The following is a 23,163-nucleotide window of genomic DNA, read 5'->3' as shown; positions in this document are numbered from 1 at the left end:
TGGGAGTAATGGGGTTGAGTCCAATAAAAACGAGATCGGAGCCAGGGAAAGCAGGGCTGTCTGGGGGATAGTGATTTCAGGGCAGAGCAGAGAGAAACAGGCCAGCTGAAGGTTCAGATCAGCTTTTTATTTTCAAGTTCATTGGAACAGATAGTGCCTGAAGATCGGAATACATTTTAAGCCATTTGTTTTCTCGCAGTTGTGTATTTTATTTGAGAACTTTTGGAAAATTCATTCAGTTGCGGCAGAACTTAAAGCTGATTTTGTAGCCACAGTTATATTTATTAGTGTTTTTTTGTGAGATGCTTTGGCATTGCACCACATCTGTGGGATGCTTGGAGTCATTATGGTGCCACATTTGGCGTTCGAGTGCAATATGACTGTCTCAGTAATTGAAATACTGGGCAGTTAATGCACACTCCTTATGCTCTTGAAACATCATGCCCACCCCATTGGTGAATACGATACCTGTGTTTGAAACAGACATAAAGCTCCTGCTTCCTACTATATGCCTATTACTCAACTTTTCTTACCAGTCCTCATGTTAGCTGTTACTGTTAACAGTTCTTTCTTCACCGGTATTGTTCCTGTCTCGTTCATATCTGTCATCACTACCCCTTTCTTCCAAATAAACCTACCATCCTGTGATATACTACCTTAGCCCCAGTTCCTCCGATCCTCTTCATGAACTGGGAATGTAATATAGTCTCTGAAATTCATGGTCTTCTTTCTCATTTGTATCCAACTGATCAAATTTATAAATTTGTACCAAAATGGCTCTTATCAAAGTAACTAATGAGATGCTGTGTGATGATGGTGAAGGTCATCTATCACTTTTTGTCTTTCTTTTCCTTGTCCAGTGTTTAAACAGAGCTTTCTTTCTCTCTCTTAGTAGCCATAATGTATCACATCTAGTTTTCTAGTGCAAACTGACTGCCTACCTAACCGATATAGTGGGCAGATAAAGCGCATTTCTTACTCCTTTTCATTAGTCTGCCAAATACACCCGATCTAAAATTCCTTCTCTAGATCTCTCTGGACTTCCCCCTCGTTCTCTCCTTTATCCTTTACGAAACATCTTAAAAACATCATGTCTGCTTTATGTGGTCTGATGTTTTCTTGGAGTGACCTTCTTGGACTTCTTGGACTGACCTTCTCCCTTAATTTCTGCTGAATGTTCTGGTTTCCCCACACATCCCAAAGCTGGTTGTCTACTGTTAATTACCCCCATAATGTGGGTAAGAGGCAAATGAAGTAAAGGAACGTTAATGGGTATGTGAGATAAAGTAGAGAAAAAATAATCGCAGGCTGTTGAAGGAAAGCACCCCAAAAGAGGCAGCTTCATTGTTTGAAGAGCACAAGGCAACAAGTTGCCAGGAAGATCTCCCTTAGCATAAGTGTTCTCAATGAATGCCTGAAAGTATGGGAGCCCTGCAATATAGCCAAATACTCCTTCTATGTGTGGTTTATGCTACGGTGGTTATGGGAGATTTCAACATGCAGGTAGACTGAGAAAATCAGGTTGATACTGGACCCCAAGAAAGGGAGTTTGTGGAGTGCCTGCGAGATGGATTCTTAGAGCAGCTTGTACTGGAGCCTACCAGGGAGAAGGCAATTCTAGATTTAGTGTTGTGTAATGCATCGGATTTGATCAGGGATCTCAAGGTAAAAGAGCCATTAGGAGGTAGTGATCATCATATGATATGTTTTAATCTACAATTTGAGAGAGAGAAGGGAAAGTCGGAAGTGTCAGCACTACAGTTGAACAAAGGGGACTATGAAGGCATGAGGGAAGAGCTGGCCAAAGTTGACTGGAAAGAGACACTAGCAGGGAAGACGGTGGAACAACAATAGCAGGTATTTCTGGGAATAATACAGAAGGTGCAGGATCAGTTCATTCCAAAGAGGAAGAAAGATTCTAAAGGGAGTAAGAGGCGACCATGGCTGACAAGGGAAGTCAAGGACAGCATAAAAATAAAAGAGAAGTATAACGTAGCAAAGATGAGTGGGAAGCTAGAGGATTTGGACTCTTTTAAAGGGCATCAGAAGATAACTAAAAAGGCAATACGGGGAGAAAAGATGAGGTGCGAAGGTAAGCTAGCCAAGAATATAAAGGAGGATAGTAAATGCTTCTTTAGGTACATGAAGAGGATAAAGAGAGTTAAGACAAATGTGGGTCCCGTGAAGACAGAAGCAGGTGAACTTATTATGGGGAACAAGGAAATGGCAGACGAGTTGAACAGGTACTTTGGATCTGTCTTCACTAAGGAAGACACAAATAATCTTCCAGATGTTCTAGCGGCCAGAGATCCTAGGGTGATGGAGGAACTGAAGGTAATTCACATTAGGCAGGAAATGGTGTTGGGTAGACTGATGGGACTGAAGGCTGATAAATCCCCAGGGCCTGATGGTCTGCATCCCAGGGTACTTAAGGAAGTGGCTCTGGAAATCGTGGATGCATTGGTGATCAGTATCCAATGTTCTATAGATTCAGGATCAGTTCCTGTGGATTGGAGGATAGCTAATGTTATCCCACTTTTTAAGAAAGGAGGGAGAGAGAAAACAGGAAATTATAGACCAGTTAGCCTGATATCGGTGGTGGGGAAGATGCTGGAGTCAATTATAAAAGAAGAAATTGCGGAACATTTGGATAGCAGTAACAGGATTGTTCCGAGTCAGCACGGATTTACGAAGGGTAAATCATGCTTGACTAATCTTCTAGAATTTTTTGAGGATGTAACTAGGAAAATGGACAAGGGAGAGACAAGGGAGTACCTGGACTTTCAGAAAGCCTTCGATAAGGTCCCACATAGGAGATTAGTGGACAAAATTAGAGCACATGGTATTGGGGTAGGGTACTGACATGGATAGAAAATTGGTTGGCAGACAGGAAACAAAGAGTAGGGATAAATGGGTCCCTTTCAGATGGCAGGCAGTGACTGGTGGGGTACCGCAAGGCTCGGTGCTGGGACCGCAGCTATTTACAATATACATTAATGACTTAGATGAAGGGATTAAAAGTAACATTAGCAAATTTGTAGATGACACAAAGCTGGGTGGCAGTGTGATGTGTGACGATGCAATGAGGATGCAGGGTGACTTGGACATGTTGTGTGAGTGGGTAGATGCATGGCAGATGCAGTTTAATGTGCATAAATGTGAGGTTATCCAGTTTGGCGGTAAGAATAGGAAGGCAGACTATTATCTGAATGGTGTCAAGTTAGGAAAAGGGGAAGTACAACGAGATCTGGGTGTCCTAGTTCATCAGTCACTGAAAGTAAGCATTCAGGTACAGCAGACAGTGAAGAAAGCTAATGGAATGTTGGCCTTCATAACAAGAGGAGTTGAGTACAGGAGCAAGGAGGTCCTTCTGCAGTTGCACGGGGCCCTAGTGAGACCACACATAGAGTATTGTGTGCAGTTTTGGTCTCCAAATTTGTGGAAGGACATTCTTATTATTGAGGGAGTGCAGCGTAGGTTCGCTTGGTTAATTCCCGGAATGGCGGGACTGTCATATGTTGAAAGACTGGAGCGACTAGGCTTGTATACACTGGAATTTAGAAGAATGAGAGGGGATCTTATTGAAACATGTAGGATTATTAAGGGATTGGACACGTTAGAGGCAGGAAACATGTTCCCAATGTTGGTGGAGTCCAGAACCAGGGGCCACAGTTTAAGAATAAGGGGTAGGCCATTTAGAACGGAGATGCGGAAAAACCTTTTCTGTCAGAGAGTTGTAAACCTGTGGAATTCTCTGCCTTAGAAGGCAGTAGAGGCCAATTCCCTGGATGATTTCAAGAGAGAGTTAGATAGAGCTCTTAATGATAGCGGAGTCAAGGGATATGGGGAGAAGGCAGGAACGGGGGTACTGATTGTGGATGATCAGCCATGATCACGGTGAATGGCGGTGCTGGCTCGAAGGGCCGAATGGCCTACTCCTGCACCTATTGTCTATTGTCTATTGTCTATAAACCTTTTACCAGAATGTTCCTTGGATTACAGTGTATCAACTGCAGGGAGAGTTTGGATAGGCTAGGATTTTTTTCTCTGGAACGTCCGAGGTTGAGAGGAGACTTAATAGAAGCATATAAAATTATGAGAATGATAGATAGGGTAGACAGTCAAAACCTTTCTCCGAGGGTGGACTAGAGCGCATAGTTATAAGGTGAGAGGGGAAAAGTTTAATGGAGATTTGCGAGGCATGTTTTTTACACCAGAGCACAGTGGGGGCCTGGAACGCATTGCCAGGGTTGGTGGTGGAAGCAGATATAATTGTGGCATTTAGACAGGCACATGGAAGTGCAGGGAATAGAGGGATATGGATCATATCCTGCAAATTAGATCACTTATCTTGGCATCATGCTTGGCACAAACATTATGTATCGAAGGGCCTGTTCCTGTGTTGTTCTGTTTCTTGTTCTATGTAAAAATTGAGGTTCCTCCACTTTGTTACTGTGAAGGATTATGCAAGAGTTGTAGGATTATGTTGCATTAATTCAAACGAGAACCAGTCTTCAGAATACCTGTTCTAATATACATTGTGAGTAATAACCAATTATCTCTTTCAGAAACTTTTGAAAGATCCATGTAAATTATTTTGCAAAGATGTTTGAACATTTAGAGGTTCTGCTACATTGTGCACCCATATGAAATTCAAAGGAACCATTTGTCAGACTCAAAATATGATGACTAAAAAGTCATTGTAGTTATTGAAGTTATAATGAATCAACTGCTGTTATCTTTGTTTTTAAGAATATTTGATGTTTGATTTTTGAGTTCAGAGAAGCTCTACTGAGAGGGTCTCCAAGAGAATATCTGCTTCTCCTGATGAATAAAGACCCTCATATCTACTGTTGTGACTCAGTTCACTAGTCACAACAGCTGGTAGAGATTTATGTTTTTGTAATGCAGGAGTGAGCATCAAAACATCATTTGTGCCATACTTGAGCTAAGGTAACCTTGAAAGTATTCTGAGGCCAGATTTCCAAAAGTGAGGGTGACTCTGACTTTGATAATGCTGGCATTAGTGCATGATCACCATACGAGGTTTCTCTAGGAACCTTGAGTTGGAAAGAATGAATATATCTCAAGATTTTATAACTCTTTCAACATTCCTCTTGGTTCCTCACTGCTGAGGTATTTGACATTGCTTGGTCATACTCCTAACAAGTAAATACAGAAAATGCTGGCAGTACTCGGCAGGACAAGCAACAAATTCGGAAGGAAACAGGATTAACATTTCAGGTCAACGGCGGGATTTAAGATCATTAATCTTAAATATTACCTCCGCTTCTTTCTCCACAGATGCTGCCTGAACTGCTGAATATGTGCAGCATTTTCAGTTTTAATTTCAGATCTAATTTCATGCGGCACGGTGGCGCAGCGGTAGAGTTGCTGCCTTGCAGCGAATGCAACGCCAGAGACTCAGGTTCGATCCTGACTACGGGCGCCGTCTGTACGGAGTTTGTACGTTCTCCCCGTGACCTGCGTGGGTTTTCTCCGAGATCTTCGGTTTCCTCCCACACTCCAAAGACATACAGGTATGTAGGTTAATTGGCTGGGCAAATGTAAAAATTCCTCCTAGGGTGTGTAGGATAGTGTTAATGTGCGGGGATCGCTGGGCGGCGCGGACCCGGTGGGCCGAAGGGCCTGTTTCCGCGCTGTATCTCTAAATCAAAATCTAAATCTAAAAAAATCTTCAATATCAGCAGTATTGTTTGCTTTTGCTTGCATTTGGCATAAAATTAGCAAATGTTCCAATGAAAGAACATCATGCTCTGACAGTTGTGGCCATTCATTTGCACCTCGCTTATTTACAGTTCTTGTTTTAATGCTAACATACGTATTCTTTTATCTGTAAACTTGCAGGGCAAACATCATTAGAGTTAAAACAGAGATACAATTCCCCTCAGGTAACACATTCCTCCCCAGATAGCTAGTTCTCTCCAATTTTCATGGATTTATATTCAACAAACCATAAAACGTAATGTCGGGGCCCCAGTCTCATATTTTATTTTCATGTACAGGGCATTCAGCTGACTCCTCTAATTTAAGTTGATGGGCGGTTAGCTGAAGGGAACCATCTCAAATAATGTAGGCATTAAGGTAATGCATTTATAATGGTAAAATTGCAAGAATGCATGTGAAAAAGTATTCCACTAAAGTCAACAGTGATGTGATATTTTGATGACACAGGTTTTAAAGTATCACCTGCGACCAATGCACAGGTCAGATCCTTGGGTTTGCAGCACATAACAGTCTGTGTAATTATATATTGTGTACATCCAGCATCCCCTTTCTGGTGGCCCTTTTATTTAGTATATAAACTATGAATTACACTTATTAAAAGCAAAGGTTAAATGGTAGCATATGGTCACTTCAGCAGATTTAATTTAGTTACCAAATTTTTAACTTATTTCCTCAGGTATACAATGACCAAAAAAATCACGACATCACACTGTCTCCCTCGGTAATATAAGACATGATCAGGGCTGCTGAATATAAAAATTAAGAGTAGAGTTCTCTTGCCCGTCACTGAGTTTCTATAAATCATCATACAGATCACAACACAGAAAGAAATGAACATATTATATAAGCTGGAAATCTGAAATGGAAAGTAAAAATGCAGCACATAATCAACCTATTAAATAGTGTTTGTGCTCACAGGGAAAAGGAGTCATAGAATCACATTGTGATACAGCATAGAAACACGCCCTTCAGCCCAACATGTCCCAGCTATACTAGTCCCACCTGCCCACGTTTGGCCCATATCCCTCCAAACCTGTCCTATCCATGTACCTGTCTAACAGTTTCTTAAACGATGGGATAGTCCCAGCCTAAACTATCTCCTCTGGCAGCTTGTTCCATACACCCACCATCCTTTGTGTGAAAAAAGTTACCTCTCAGATTCCTCTTAAATCTTTTCCCCTTCACCTCAAACCTATGTCCTCTGGTCCTCGATTCAACTACTCTGAGCAAGAGACTCTGTGCATCTACCCAATTTATTCCTCCCATGATTTTATCAAGATCAAGATCGAGAGAGAGAAAGTTAACAGCCTTTTGAACAATTGTGAACTAATAATAAAGATTTGTTAGGATGTTTATATCACATCACAAACCTAATGGTATGTTTGAAGTATGAGATAAAAGGTGCTGTTGCAGTATGGATTCAAAATTGGCTGGAGGATAAAAGGTGTGACAAAAGAAGGGATTGCAGAAGGTGACATTGCAGTTGACATACTGAATGCAAACTTTCATTAGACCTTTGAAAAATAATGGCATAACAAGTCCTAAAAGGTGATGAAATTCTGAAATAAAAGCAGAGAGTGCTGAGAACAGTCAGCAGGTCAGGTCACATCTGTGGAGAGAATAACAGATAATGAAAGATCATCAGCCTCAAATGGTAATTCTGTTATTCTCTGATAATGAAAGATCATCAGTCTCAAATGTTAACTCTGTTTCTCTCTCCATAGATGCAGTCTGACCTGCTGAATATTTCTACCATCGCCTGTTTGTATTTCCCATAATAAGCTATTGGCAAATTTGAAGTTCATGAGATGAACATGATTTTGTGATATGGACTCTAAATTGGCTGAGGAATAGGAGGAATAAACAGTTCCATAAAGTTTCAGCACTGGGATTCAGTTCTGGATACCTGTGCTGGATAAATTTTTGACATTTGCATATGGCATAAATTTTTGAGGTGCATGAAACAGTCAGGAATATTGTAATAGATTTTGAGGGGACATCGTTAAATTGTGCATTAAGTAGACATACAGCGGATGGAATACTGCCAAGAAGTATTTTATACTTTGGTTGGGATGATAATGAGATAATAGAAACATAGAAACATAGAAACATAGGTGCAGAGTAGGACATTCGGCCCTTCGAGTCAGCACCGCCATTCAATATGATCAGGGCTGATCATCCAAAATCAGTACCCCGTTCCTGCTTTTTCCCCATATCCCTTGATTCCATTAGCCCTAAGAGCTAAATCTAACTCTCTCTTGAAAACATCCAATGAATTGGCCTCCACTGCCTTCTGTGGCAGATAATTCCACAGATTCACGAATTTATTGAAAAGTGAGAGGTCCCAGAATGTGTGCACACAATTCTTTGAAGATGGCTGAATAACAACAAAGCAGACCGATTTTGGATTTTGGATGTAAAAGCTAGGAAATTAAATCAAGCAAGTATGAAACAGGACTTTGGCTCCAACTAGAGGATTCTATACGTATCTGGGCTCCAGGCTTTGGGGCGAATCTGAAGGTTTTGAGAGGATTTTACAAAAGATAGATTTTTTAATCAGAGAATAGGTGATTACATTAAAATAAATAGACTTTGAAATAAACTCTGAAGGGGATGAGAAGAAATTAGAAAGCTGCTTGGAATGAGTTTAGATAATGTTACCAGGGATGGTGGTAGAAGTAGAAACAACAGTGACATGTAAGAGGTTTTTAGATCAGCTCATGGAAATGCAGGGAATGGAAGGGCATGGATCATGTGGAGGCAAAGGAGATTAGTTTAACTTGACATTAAATTTGGCATGGATATTGGGGGCCAAAGGGCCTATTGCTGTGCTGTACTGTTCCATGTTCTATGTACATAAACTAATTCCAGTGGATGAAAGGTCCTTAATGAAAGGGCCCCGATTTAAGCAATTTAACAAAGGAAGCAGAAGCAAACTGAAGCCAAATCTTACTGAAGCCGATGGTAGGATTTTGAGTACAGTGCCTGAAAGCTCTGTTGATACAGAACCTGCAGAAGCCTTCAAAAAGGAATGAGAAAAATTCTTTTTGGAAGGACGAAAAAGAAATAAGGAATAGATATAGCTTAGGGACAGACTTTGAAAGAGCTGCTGCTGACATGATGGGGCAAATGCTCTCATTCCCTGTGAAATAGTTATAGAATTCTGCACCGATTATGTGATTCTGTGCCAAAACCCAGTTGAGTGCTTCCAGGATTTATATTTCTTTTATATCAACAATTTCCTGAACTTCACCTGGATGTGATCCACCAAGCATTTTATGATTGACTTGATTTCAGGATAACACAACCAGGCTGTGCGCAATGGAAATGTACTTGTGTATGGGAAGAAGGGCCAGGAATGTTTGAGAGTCATTGTACCTTCTGCCCACCAGGAGTCTCAGCTGCTGAGTCTGAGAGGTAACTCTGAGCCCTGGAGCCATTGAAAAAAGCAAAATACAGAGCTACGAGTATTAGTTTTGGCCAAGTTCTGCAACTAAAATAGGTCTGGCAACTGCAGGAGGTTTTCAGGGACTAAAAGGCAGCTGTTGTGCAGGTAGTTAGGGATGGAGTGTGTCGAGTGTTTGAATTCTATAGCCTTCCTGCTTCAGCCTTAAGTGTAACAATTCAAGTACGAGGCTTGGAATCAAGGTGAACCCTAATTCAGCTTTCGAGGACAGGGTAAAAGAAACCTCAATACAAGGAATCTCCTCAGCCTAAGACCTGGGGATATGTGTAACTTGTTGCAAGCTGCAAGTTTCCGATAACTCTTTAAGTCTTAAAACTGGATGAAAAAATGGTAATTACTGGTTTATTTTCCTGAAAACTCTCCAGTAGAGGAAATGATTTACTACACACACTCTTCCATTATTTCACTTTGAAAGTGCTGATGCAAAGGCAGGAAATTGTAAATGCAGCAACTCAACAAGAAAATGACTGCAGGTGTTAGAAATCGGATATTAGAGCACAAAACACTTGAAATTCTATCAGGCCAAGTAACATCTGTGGGGGCAGAAACAGAGTTACTGCTTTAGGTTGAAGCTTTTCACCAGAGTTAGACAAAAGATAGAAAATGGGCATGTTTGAAACTACAGAGAAGTAGAGGGTGGGGCAGGGAGTTTAGTTTAGTTTGGAGATACAGCGCGGAGACAGGCCCCTCGGACCAACTGATCCGCGCCGATCAGTGATCCCCGCACATTAGCACTAGCCTACACACACTCGGGACAATTTACACTTAAACCAAGCCAATTAACCTACAAACCTGTGGAGTGTGGGAGGAAGCCGAAGATCTCGGACAAAACTGACGTGGTCATGGGGAGAACATACAAACTCCATACAGACAGCACCCGTAGTTGGGATCGAACCAGGGTCTCCGGGCTGCAAGCGCTGTAAGGCAGCAACTCTGCTGTGGGCCACCATGCCGCCCATGATTTAGAGTGGATGGACATGACACAAGGAATGCCTGTGGAAGAGTCCATTGAGTGATCCAATGCTTCACCACCTTCTCTCAGCAGTGAGGGAGGTGGTGAAGTTTTATCATTGGCAGCTAACCTGTCTGGAGGATTCATAAATAGAGGAGGTGGAGAGAACAGAGAAGAGAAACAATATTTGATACGTGGGATATAGTACACCTCAGTTGCTAGAGAAAATGGAATGCTAGAAATACTCAATCAGTCAGAAAGCAGGAAAACCAAGGTAATGTTACAGGTTAATGACCTTCCATTGGAACTGACTTGTTCTGATACAATCTGATCCCTGGGATGGCGGGACTGTCATATGAGGAAAGATTGAAAAGATTAGGCTTGTATTCACTGGAGTTTAGAAGGATGAGAGGGGATCTTACCGAGACATATAAAATTATAAAAGGACTGGACAAGCTAGATGCAGGAATAATGTTCCAATGTTAGGGGAGTCCAGAACCAGGGGCCACAGTCTTAGAATAAAGGGGAGGCCATTTAAAACTGAGGTGAGAAGTAACTTTTTCACCCAGAAAGTTGTGAATTTGTGGAATTCTCTGCCACAGAGGGCAGTGGAGGTCAAATCACTGGATGAATTTAAGAGAGAGTTAGGTAGAGCTCTCGGGGCTAGTGGAATCAAGGGATATGGGGAGAAGGCAGGCATGGGTTACTGATTGTGGATGATCAGCCATGATCACAATGAATGGCGGTGCTGGCTCGAAGGGCCAAACGGCCTCCTCCTGCACCTATTTTCTATCTTTCTATGTTTCTAATCTATCAAGATTGAACATCCTGCCAAATAACGGTGGATATGGCAGAGACAGTATCTCTCCAATGTTTTATGCCTGCTATATGTAGTACATACATCAGAAATGTAAAGGAGGGCAGGGATCACTATTTCCCAGTAGATTGGGAGCTTTGTACCATGTATGAAGTCCTATTCTTCAAACATTAATTTCCTCTGATAGCCAAAGGCTTTCATTGCACACTGAAGGCCATGATAAATTGTACCACCACTGCCTTCCTTCACTGAGAGGTGGTTCTGAGATAGGGAAAGTGATCCTTATTTTGCAGGATCCCAAAGTAAATCTTTATTGTCAGAGGAATATGGTGTGATGAGGCTGATTAACCTCTGATGTAGAAGAGGCGATCAAGGAACTGCCCCAGATTAGGGGAATCGAGGACCAGAGGGCATAGGTTCAAGGTGAAGGTGAAGGGAATTTTTTTTTAATAGGAATCCGAGGGGTAACTTTTTCACACAAAGGGTGGTGGGTGTATGGAACAAGCTGCCAGAGGAGGTAGTTGAGGCTGGGACTATCCCATTGTTTAAGAAACAGTTAGACAGGTACATGGATAGCACAGGTTTGGAGGGATATGGACCAAGCGCAGGCAAGTGGGACTAGTGTAGCTGGGACATTGTTGGCCGGTGTGGGCGAGTTGGGCCAAAGGGCCTGTTTCCACACTGTATCACTCTATGACTCTGTGACTCTAAGGAACTGCAAATGCCGGCATCTTGAGTAAAACAAAAAGTGCTGGAGTGCTGGGCGGCCATGGTTGAACAGCGGTAGAGTTGCTGCCTTACAGCGCTTGCAGCGCCGGAGACCTGGGTTCGATCCCAACTACAGGTGCTGTATGTACGGTGTTTGTACGTTCTTCCCATGACCACGTGGGTTTTCTCCACGATCTTTGGTTTCTTTCCACACTCCAAAGACATACAGGCATGTAGGTTAATTGGCTTGGTGTATTCGTATATTGTCTCAAGTGCGTGTAGGATAGTGTTAATGTGCGGAGATCGCTGGTCAGTGCAGACTCGGTGGGCCGAAGGGCCTGTTCCTGCACTGTATCTCTAAACTAACTAAACTCAGCAGATCATGGAATATCGTGATGCTGCCTGACCTGCTGAGTTACTCCATCACCTCTTGTTTTGAACAGTAGAAGACCTTTATTTGGCAGATATTCAGTGTGAGACATGTCTTCCTGTGTGCTTCAGTGAACAAGTTCATGATGACTCGTAGCTTAGCATCTGAACATCATCAGCATACTACAATTTTATTTTATTTTATTGTCACATGTATCAAGGTACAGTGAAAAACTAGATATCAAAGCTCAGAGAGACATTGGTTTTAGAGTGGAGGTGGACAAAATTGAACTGATTCCTACCTGAGCTGTAGATAATTTCTACTTGTGAATTTAGTGAAGTTGAGGAGCAGCCTTGCAGTGGAAGAGAGTGAGCAAAGTGTTGGGATAAGGAAGCTGTCTTGCTCCACACCAGTTTGGATTGAGATTCGGTCAGTTGCATCTTGCATGTCATTATGTAGCAGACCTTAGACAAAGAGAATTTTCTGAGGGCAGTCAAATTTGAGAAAAATACTTCACAGTTCCTCTTCATTGATGGTGTCAAAAGGCTTTTGTGAAGTCAAAGAAAGTCGACTGTGGTGATAAATGCTGCTCTCTGCATTTCTCGGAGTGGTTGTGCAGTGACGATCTTATCCATTGTATTCCCTTATAGATAGAATCCCCACTTTAATTCAGCAGCAAATCTTTATCCACTAGGAGGAGTCAATTGAGGAGGATCTACAGGTGATGCAGAAAGGGAGACCCAACTATAGTTACCATGAATGTGACTCTTTTGTTGAGGAAGGTCAAGGTTATGTCATTTCCATTGACCCCTGACATGTCATCCTCTTCCCTGACAAGGAAAAAATAGGTTTTGAATTTAGGATTAATGTTCCTCACCACCAAGTTTTGGAACTTAGCAGGAAAACCATCTGCTCCCATAGCCTTGTTGTGTTTCAATTAGCATATGACCTTTTTGACTTCCGTGAGTTCAAGGGACATAGCAAGGTTGGACCAGATAGTTTTCTGTGTAATTGAGGCATGGGTAGAATAAAGGTGGAGGAGTTCTTCAAACCATTCCTTGCAGTGGATGCTGACTGCCTCTCTGACCTTGATACATTTTCCTCATTTCTTAGTTCTCAGTGGGACGAGCCTTTAGGCATTTGGGCCCGCAGGTGGTTTTGACATTGCTGAAAAATCTAAGCCTTGCTCTTCATGCTATATCTGTTTTTAGGTCACAGCATTCCTTCTGAACCACAACTTTGAGGTGCTTGTACAGCTGGCTTGTTTCCATTTTCAAATGTTGGAACTTCCAAGCCAATAATATCTGGCACTTGTGATTAATTAACTTTTGGGTCTCCTTTCATTAAACCTGCCTTATGTTTTCTGGTAGAGAAGCCAAGGGTCTCTTCAGAGGTGCTAATTATTGGGTTCCAGTCTTTTGTGGATACTTCACAGTTCAAGTTATATAAGGGTCCTTAGGTTGTATTAGAGGCACAGCATGGAAACAGGCGCTATGGCCCAATGAGTGTACCTTCCCCCCCATTCACATGCCTCTTCATACCAATTCTATGTTATATCACTTTATCATCCACTCCCTACATACTAGGGGCAGAGGTCAATTAACATATAATCCTGCACGTCTTTGTGATGTGGGAGGAGAACAGAGCACCCAGAGGAAACCCACAAGGTCACAGGGAGAACGTGCAAACTTCACACAGTCAGCACCCGAGGTCAGGATCAAACACGGGGCTCTGGTGCTGTGAGGCAGCAGGTCTATCAGCTGCGTCACCGTGCCGCTCATCTGTGAGGAGGTAGCAAAGATGAACTATCTTTGAGGGGTCCTTAATACTTATTCTTTGAGTGGTGTTTCTGTCATTGCTGCTCTAATGGACCAGGCTGATGGAGGTGATGACGTGGAGATAAATCCCGTGCAGTCTTGATCCTGACCATATGTTTGGAATAAGTTCTTGTCATCATCAACGCCACATTCGGCCGGAAACACAAACACAAGACCTCATGGTAGAGAGCCAATTCAGGCAAGTCAAGTTAAAAGTCAAGTTTATTGTCATATGCACAAGCACAGTAAGGTACTGGTGCAATCTTGCTTAGTACAGCATCACAGTCACATAGCCTCAGGCAACACGCAAAAACATCAATCATACATAAATGACTCATAAATTCTAAGACAGTGAAAAGAAAAAAAAACTTCATGAAACAAGACATTAATACAAAACACAAGTAGAAATCAAGTCCTCATCAGTGCATGAGATGGCCCATAGTGGTCCATTATCAGGGTAGGGTTAGGGCTGTGCATTTCAGTTCATGAATCCGGTGGTTGTAAGAAAGTAGCTGTTCCTCAACCTGGTTTTGTGGAACTTCCAGTTTCTGTATCACCTGACCGATGGTAGCATGGTCCAAGAAGAGGGCATGGCCCAAATGAGGGGGATCCTTGATGATAAATGTACCTTCCTGAGGCACCTCCTCATGTAGATGCTTCAATGGTGGGGAGGGCTGTGCCCTTGATGGGGTGAGTTAGCCTTCCTTTCATTGCCAACTTCAAGACTATTGAAGAAATCTGAGGGAAGGACTGACACTTGTCCTGCTAAACACAAAACTAGTTTCAGGCAGCATTCTCTGACATATATTAGTGCTCACTCTTCTATACATATGAGGCCTGAGCGTTATATCTCAAGTCCCAATAAATGGGGCTGTACAAATTCAATTGTGAAGACCAACGTTGGCCCAACTTAACAGCCAGAAGCAGTCACCAAACAAATAACTTCCTAACCCATCAATTCTAACTAAAAGATGTTTTGAATTACTTTCATACTTGGGTTAGAAGCGGTCAAATAACAACTAGGCACTGTATACAACCCTGTTCCTGTTTATGATCTAAAATTAAATTGCTCAATGTATTCACTGGGAACACTTGGGAGCTTTCAAATGATCCAGATATGGATGCTGTTGTTCCTTTGACTTAAACAATTAAAGGAAATGTCACAAAATAGTGCCCCATTGCTGACATTTAAACTGTACTTCAGAAATCATCAACTGGCCTCACAAATTATCAACATCTTTGCAAGCATTCTACAACACAATTTATAATGCATTACAATTGAGGGTTTTTTCAGGGAACAATGCACTGCATCTTCTTTAAAAGTTAAGATGGCACAGGCAGTTCTAGGTTGTATTGCTGAAAGAATAGGTGGTTTCAACCCTTTTGATGGCTTTTCCCTTCTGATCATAAAAATTATTTCCTTCAGTAAAAGAATTAGCAATTATTGTCATTACATTAACACGTTGCATAATGTTATTTTTATGACATCATATAGACTTTATTTTAACATTGAACGTTGAACAATACAGCACAGAAACACCCCCTTTGGCCCACAATGTTTGTGCAGAACATAATGCCAAGTTAAACTGATCACATCTTGCCTGTACATGATCCATATCCCTCTTTTCACTGCACTTCCATGTCCTTATCTAAAAACCCCATAATCACCACTATTGCATCTGACTCTGCAACCACCCCTTGCAATGCTTTCCAGGCCCCAACTACCCTCTATGTAAAAAACTTGCCTCGTACAACTCCATTAAACTTTCTCCCTCTTACCGTATACCTATGCCCTCTAGTGTTGGACATTTCCACCCTGAGAAAAAGGTTCTGACTGTCTATGGGTGTCAGTTATTCATATCTATGGTGTGAGAAATATGAAAGCCTATTTTATTCTAGCAGTCTGCAATATTTCCCAAAAGGATACGAAACATTGTTTGCTCCCATCCATCCTCTACTCAATTCATGTCCTTCTGTAACTTTTTTTAACTGAGCAAATAATGTATTATCTCAGCCACCAGGCTCATGGCCATGACTACAGATCCTAACCACAGTGGTAGATGCATTCAAAATATCTAGTGCTGCTAACATTCAAGGCTCCTGTACCAGTCAGGTGGAATGCCATCTGTTATACCCCTTATGTTTGTGGTTAATTATACGGAATCTCTGCTGAATTTAATGTAAATTTTAGACTTTCAACTTTAAAGATACAGTGTGGAAACAGGCTCTTCGGCCCATCGAGTCTGCGCCAGCCAGCGATCACCCCACACACTAATCTACACACACTAGGAACAATTTTACAACTTACTGAAGCTAATGAACCAACAAGCCTGTATATCTTTGGAGTGTGGGAGGAAACCGGAGCACTCGGAGAAAACCCATGTGGTTACAGGGAAAACATACCAACTCCATACAGACAGCACCCATAATCAGGATCGAAACTGGGTCTCTGACATTGTAAGGCAGCAAGTATACTGTTGTACCACTGTGCCGCCCCAAAAACAATAGGTGCCTTCTTTATTGCCATAGCCCAGACACTAGATATGCTTAATCTTGTATAATCTTAGAGAAAGGACACATACTATTCTTAAAAATATATATATTAACAGTTCATAACAGTAATCTAACAACATAACAACATTAAGCCAACTTTACACAACAGACTGCTCCCAACATCCCCCCAGGGCTGCAATGAGCAGCTGACCCTTGTGAAGGTGTGAGGAATGGTATCTAACTAAAATATGTTCTATAAATTTGGACTGTTTCTGGTTCCAAGTCCATGCTTCGATGGAAAGGGATGAGACCTTTATTTAAGTTTTTAAAAATTTGCCACGGTTGTAACATCTTACAATGTTTATAAAAGATTAAGTTACGGTTTCCAAAGGTTCCCAACATTACTTAACGTTCAGTAAATGTTTTCCAATGCAGAGATATCCATATTCCTTAAAAGAGTTTTATCACTGCCATTAAACACCAAGTAAATTACAGATTTATAAGGTTTTATAAGCTTTATCAGGTTTTATAAGCTTTATTGGCCTTGTTGTTAGAATTTCTTTAAATATGTAAATATATCTCAACTTTTTCAGCAAGCATTTCTGCTTGGATGCTAAAAGTTGTGAGCACACAGTTCAATAGGTTTGAGGAAATTCCCATCATTTAACAATGTTCTTTTTAATTATTTTTTCATACAATTAATAGCACGCAACACTCAATAAAGCCATGAGAATTATCCCTATGTGACCCTTGTTGGCAGCTGGATGGAATGTAAGTCATTTAGTATTATTTTTATTTGTAGTTTCCACTCAGTATAGGTAGCATAAGGGGACTGTTCTTAACATAATTTATTACCGGATGTTTCCTGCCCAGTGATCTAGGTCACAATTAATAACATATTCTGTTTATTTTAGACTGCAATCAATTAAACGCAAGCCTACTATAGCTTCAAGTGTATGGCCATTAGGGTTGCAATGACTTCTATCAATCCATCCAGAAAAATAATGCATTTACTTATCCACCTGCTCTTGTTCCAATATACTTCCAGATTTTTTGGAAGCAAAAGAAAAAAACTGTGTGCAAGGCAGAGAAAATCATCAAATGCTGATAGTACATTCATTTTTGATACAGTGGTAAGGGACATTCATTTGAAATTTGATTTCCAATATATGTTTCTGAATAAGGATCTCAACCCAAAAAGTCACCCATTCCTTCTCTCCAGAGATGCTGCCTGTTGTGTTGAATTACTCCAGCTTTTTGTGTCTATCTTCCATATGTTTTCATATATTGAATTTCTAAAACTGGAGTATGAATTCGGTTCATTGAATTATTTTTGCATTTAACAGATTGTTTTACATTAGTACTTTTTCCATCTATATGATTAGATCATGCAGCCATCTCCTGGACATTGTTAATTCTCACTCTAGAACCAAGGCTATAGTAAGAATCTGCTTCTTTGTTCCCCAACTTGTACCTCTCCCAGGTGCTATACCTGAAAGTCCTGTCAATCTGCCTGAAGCTGTAATTTCTTTCCCAAATGAGCATTTGCCTTCTTACTCTAATACCAACCATTGCCTACCAATCTCCCCCCCCCCAACCACCCCCCCACCCCCCAACCCAAACCTCCCCCCCAACCCAAACCTCCTCCCCCCCACCTCTCGCCTGTGTCTACCTATTACCCGCCACATTTTGTCCTGCCCCTCCTCTCTCTTGCTTTCTCTCCCCCCTACTCCCCCCTACTCCCCCTACTCCCCCCCCTCCCCAAATTCAGTACAAAGAAGGGTCCAGATCCAAATTATCACCTATCCATTTTCCACATTTCCATTTCTATCAATGTTTCTGTGCCGTAATATAAGCTTATAAGTGTTCCTATGTTTACTTATGGCTCAGCAAGTTCCACCCATAAAAGAAAATAAGCACAAAAGATGCCATGAGACCTGTCCCAAAGCACTGGGATTTAATGTAAGTTAATAGGAGGAGAAAATAAATCATCTGCATTTATTCCTATCTCCGGTCACGTCCAGGGCTATTCTGATATTGATGCCCAGAATAAGATGTTTCATTGATCGAGTGAAGTGCGTAACCACCAGAGATGGAAAAGGTGTTTTAAAATCCATAATTTGCTAATCACTGCTTTTTGTTGAACATTGAGCTATGTGCAGTCAAAGAAGATTTTTTTTAAACAATGAACATCTTGCGATAAGAACTTACCATATACTTTTACTGTATAAACAACGTTTATGGCTCCTTCTTGGGAATTCCTTTCCCAATAAAATATATCTCTTTGCTCAAAATGAATATTCAATCACATCTGGCACGACAGAAGGTTCAAATTTCTTCTCCAACAGTAACTGAAATTCTTTTAATAAAATATTAAAATAAACAGGGAACAGCAAACGAGCCAACAGGAAGGGGAGAGGAACAAACCTGCATTGAGAGAAGGAGAAACCACAAATGTTGGAAATCAGAAAAAAAAACAGAAATGCCGGAAAATGCACAGTAAGCCAAACAACTTCTGAAAAAGCACATTTAAGAACAGATTCAGCTCTGATAACCAATACCACCTGAAGCATTAACCTATTTTTACCTTTTGGACTCGAGTTGACCCTTTAGACGCCTCCGACAGTTTTGTTTTTAATCTTTATTTTATCATTCATTGGTTTCCTTTTGTCAATGCAAGCTATTGAAAGTCTCACCAGTTTATTTTAATGTTATATAAGAGCAATATAAATTTTCAGAGCCAGCCAATGAGACTGTATGATTATCAGTAATAATGAGAGCTAATATTATTTAACAGTGTTTAATCCAGGGGATAGAAATAGTGATCACATTAGTTGTGTTATTTAATAATGTATCCAACACAAATCAGTAATAAGTACAGGAAAGAAATTATGTCAGGTCTATGTCATGTCATGTCAAATCTTCCAGATAATTTCCATGGTGGAAGCTTGCAGGTTGATCATTGTACCAAGGTTTAGGCTACAGAATGGTTGATACACTCCACGGCAGCAGTCGCCAACCTGTTTTCTGTCTTTGTGGATTATTTATGTGTGTACCATAAATCCATACATAGGGATTTAAACAGAAGCTCTCATTAATCTGCCTACATCAAAAGCTGCCTACTCACCAATGATGTATCAGTAACCAGAGTTTTCTTTTCAAAGCATGTGATTAAAAACTGGATAAGCCAGCAAATAAGGAAAATAAATATTAATAGAACAGCCTGCATCAAATGATTGAGTATCGAGAAACTGTTGGCATTAGAAACTAACATTATCAAGACAATGCTAACCTTAAACCAAAAAGAATATTCACTAGAGTTCAGAAAGATGTATTCACTGGAGTTCAGAAGGATGAGAGGGATGAGAGGGGATCTTATAGAGACATATAAAATTATAAAAGGACTGGTCAAGCTAGATGCAGCAAAAATGTTCTCAATGTTGGGGGAGTCCAGAACCAGGGGCCACAGTCTTAGAATAAAGGGGAGGCCATTTAAAACTGAGGTGAGAAGGAACTTTTTCACTCAGAGAGTTGTGAATTTGTGGAATTCTCTGCCATAGAAGGCAGTGGAGACAAATCACTGGATGGATTTAAGAGAGAGTTAGATAGAGCTCTAGGGACTAGTGGAATCAAGGGATATGGGGAGGAGGCAGGCACGGGTTATTGATTGTGGATGATCAGCCATGATCACAATGGGCCGAATGGCCTCCACCTGTAACTATTTTCTATGTTTCTAATACGTGATTATTTGATATTATTATAGTGTTACCTATATTTCAACTCTAAATATTACTTCTATATGAACTATACTGTTTAAAACATTTTCCTGTTTGCTCTACGACTGAACTAAGAAAGGTCCATACATACTGTTTTTAAGAAAGCTGAGCTATGTTAGGGTGATGCAAAAGTTTTTGCATGCAAACAAAAAGTAATGCCAGATTTTTAATGAACCCCCTTGAGAGGCTAATACACAAGCCAGACATTCTCCATTTCACAGAAATGATTTGCTTGCAGTAATGGTATTCTGGTGCTGCTAGCAGCACAGTGTTTTCGTGCTTCAGGTATATAGATGGAGAGTGATAAGATGAAAACGGGAATTCCTCAAGTAAAACAAAATAATAATAGGCACATATTACATGATTGAACTTGGTAGTATTTAGAAAGGCCACCCAGTATTGTTAGTTCAGGCAATGTAACAGCAGAATCGCTTTAGTAAAACTGCTGATAAACATAGCATGCCTAACCATTGTCAATGTGGCCAATTAGCTGAATTAACAAAGGTCAATTAAAAAAATCAATTGACTCTTTTCACACCATTTAAAAATGTACACTGCATCTGTTGCCACAGGGGAGTTGTCTCTTCATAATCCTCTCCAACCAACACATCCCAGGAATTTGTGAGAAATATTAAGCCAAAGGTACAGCATGGATGAGTTGGGCCAAAGGGCCTGTTTCTGTGCTGAATGACTCTATGACTATATGAATTATCTGAAGAACTCAATTCAATCCCAGTTTGTTATCTTATTATTAATTTTCATCCTGATACAGTGCTGAATATTACTTCTGTCAGTTTTCTATACCAATGCCTATAACATCACAAGACCATCAATGTATTACACCTGCCTTTAAGAGTCTACAAATCTAACTCATCCGCAAATACCATATCCTGCCCAACTGGCCAAAGCTGTCAACCTATCTACACAAAAATAAAACCCAAATTCCAACAGCAAAAGCAAGAGCGACTTTCTTTGATATCAGAGAAACATTTGACCGAGGATGGCATCAAGGAACCCTTGTAAAATAAATTAAAGGGAATCAAGGAGGAAATTCTCAACTGACTGGAGTCCTGCCTCATACAAAGGTAGATGGTTATGGTTGCTGAGGACAAGCATTAACAGCCCCAGGATATTATTAGAGGAGTTCCTCAGACCAGTACATGAGGTCCAACTATATTCAGTTCCACCTTCTGTTATAAGGTCACTGGAGGAGATGTTTGCTGATGATGTTCAACTCCATTCATTCACAAAATGCTGGAGTAACTCAGCAGGTCAGGCAGCATCTCAGGAGAGAAGGAATGGGCGATGTTTCGGGTCGAGACCCTTCTTCACATTCCTCAGAAAATGAGTTGTCCACACTACATAGACCAAGACTAAAAAACCTCTGGGATTTGGTGAATGGCATGCAATATTCACCATCCTGCAGATCACCACAGATTAGAAAGTTAACTGGGCCAGCCATAACAACATTGTGGTTACATGGGCAGGTCTGTGGCTGTGCATCCTACAGTGTAGCAAAATGACTAACATACTGACTCTGTAAAATTATTTTCACCATCTACTAGGCGTAAGTGTGACCGCGATGGAAAATTCTCCTCCTGCCAGGCGTTCCGTAGTCTAGTTTCAACAGCATTCCAGAAGTTCCATAGCATCATTTAAAACATAACAGTTTCTGGAAATCTGAGGAAAAAAAAGAATGCTGGAAAGCAAGTCAGGTAATGAGACTGAGAAAAACTGTACCAATGTTACAGGTCATTTCGACTCGATGAACCCCTCCTCAGAAGTGGCATGAAATCACGGAACAGCATTTCGTCTTCTGGAGGGCACATTACATTCCAAAGGAATCAATGTGGAATTCACCAATTTCAGAAAAATACCCTTTCTAGTTTTTATTAGAAACTGCTAGATGGGACTTCAGTTTAATTTGTGATGTGTCAACTGACAGCATACCTCCCAGACCTGAATTTGTGTGATACAAAATACCATAACCACAGATTTAATAGAAAATCCAGATAAACAGCACTGTGTTTTTTAAATATTTCATTATGTGCGTTTAGGTACTGAGGTTTTCCACCGTCAAAACAAACTTATAAAATTGTCACCTCCATGAATGTAGCACTCCACCAATGGTCAGGTCAAACACTAACCTGGGCAGCAATAAAACTGCAGAATGTCAATCTGCAGCTTCTAGCTCAGAGGCAAAATATTACTAACCGAGCAAGATATCAAGAATGATCCCAGGAATGAGTAGGTTAACTATGATGAGCGTTTGACGGCACTGGGCCTGTTCTCGCTGGATGAGGGGAGACCTCATTGAAAGGTGCAGAATAGTGAAAGGCTTGGATAGAGTGGATGTGGATAGAGAGTCCACTAGTGGGAGAGTCTAGGACTAAAGGTCATAGCCTCAGAATTAAAGGACGTTCTTTTAGGAAGGAGATAAGGGGGAATTTCTTTAGTCAGAGGGTGATGAATCTGTGGATTTTTTTGCCACAGAAGGCTGTGGAGGCCGTCAGTGGACATATTTATGGCAGGGATAGATAGATTCTTGATTAGTACGGGTGTCAGAGGTAATGGCGAGAAGGCAGGAGAATGAGGCTAGGAGAGATAGATCAGCCATGATTGAATGGCAGAGTAGACTTAACGGCTGAATGGACTAATTCTGCTCCTATCACATGATCTTATGATATCAGTCTAGGGACAGTGTGTTTGACACCTTTCAGATGCCCAGTTCAAAGTGAATAAACAAGTATAGTGCTTTTTTGTGATGTTCAAACCGGCCTCGATAAAATGAAATGAAATTATTTTATTTTCCAGCCACATTATGCATGTGTTTATTAAAGGAGCTTACCAGCACCTTTTTGTCTACAAGAAAAAACACGGAACAATGCCAATCATTTTCTGCAGGTCTCATTTGACCAGCAGCTGGGGATTTAAAACCACTGGCCAATTAGTAAATTTTCCTCGCCAAAACATCTTGGGATTTATATCTAGAATTTGTCGCCATAAAGGAGAACAG

This window comes from Rhinoraja longicauda, chromosome 11 (genome assembly GCF_053455715.1).
Source record: "Rhinoraja longicauda isolate Sanriku21f chromosome 11, sRhiLon1.1, whole genome shotgun sequence".
Classification (NCBI taxonomy): Eukaryota; Metazoa; Chordata; class Chondrichthyes; order Rajiformes; family Arhynchobatidae; genus Rhinoraja; species Rhinoraja longicauda.
This window is presented reverse-complemented; position numbering follows the sequence as displayed.